This window comes from Chrysochloris asiatica, unplaced genomic scaffold (genome assembly GCF_000296735.1).
Source record: "Chrysochloris asiatica unplaced genomic scaffold, ChrAsi1.0 scaffold00039, whole genome shotgun sequence".
In the NCBI taxonomy this organism is placed as follows: domain Eukaryota; kingdom Metazoa; phylum Chordata; class Mammalia; order Afrosoricida; family Chrysochloridae; genus Chrysochloris; species Chrysochloris asiatica.
The window spans coordinates 12,821,930-12,822,787 of NW_006408557.1; positions in this window are offsets into that span (position 1 = coordinate 12,821,930).

An 858-nucleotide genomic window follows, 5' to 3' on the forward strand; every position below is an offset into this window, starting at 1 on the left:
TTTTCCTCTGACCTTCCACCTTACCAAACACATATCCTTCTGACAATATGTCTGAAGTATGAGAGATGAAGTTTGGCCATATTGGTCTCCAAGGAGCACTCTGGCTGCACTTCTTCCAACACAGATCTGTTGATTCTTTTAGCAGCTCATTGATTACAATCCTCTCAATGTAATATCACTTTTTCCACTTTCTACCTATTTTTCCTGTTTCTATTTCTCCTCTCCCAACCCTTCTGAACTCTGTCCTAGGGTAAATGCTTCCCTTTTGATATGTAATAGTTGATTAGGTGAGCATACCTTGCTAGTGTTATTGTTCCCCTTATAAACCTATTTATTGTTTGGCTGAAAATTGAGCCATAGGAGTGAATTCAGTTCCTGACCTGAAGGGTGAGTGAGGACCATTGTCTTAGGAGTTCCATCAATGTCTATTTGGACATCTAGACTAATTTATTTTATGATTTTAGGTTTTGCTCCACATTTTCTCCCATTCTATTCAGGACCATCTAATGTAATCCCTTTCAAAGCAGTTGATAGTGGTATTTGGGCACTATCTAATGTTGCTGGTCTCAGAGTCATGAAGACCGCAGTTCCATGTAGCTTTGGTTTTATTCACTATTTTTTCCTTCAGAGCTTAGGGAGAGACCTTAGTTGCGCCTTAGGTAATATATTAGATGGCACTCACAAGCTTTTAAGACCCTAGTCACTATTCACCAAAGTACGATGTAGAACATTGTCTTTGTAGACTATCTTTTTTTTTTTTTGAATCATCTTACATCATTTTTTTTTCATTACATTGATTATAATCTCCTCCATATACCATCACTTAAAAGTATTTCTCTTTATCCACTTTAGCTTTTT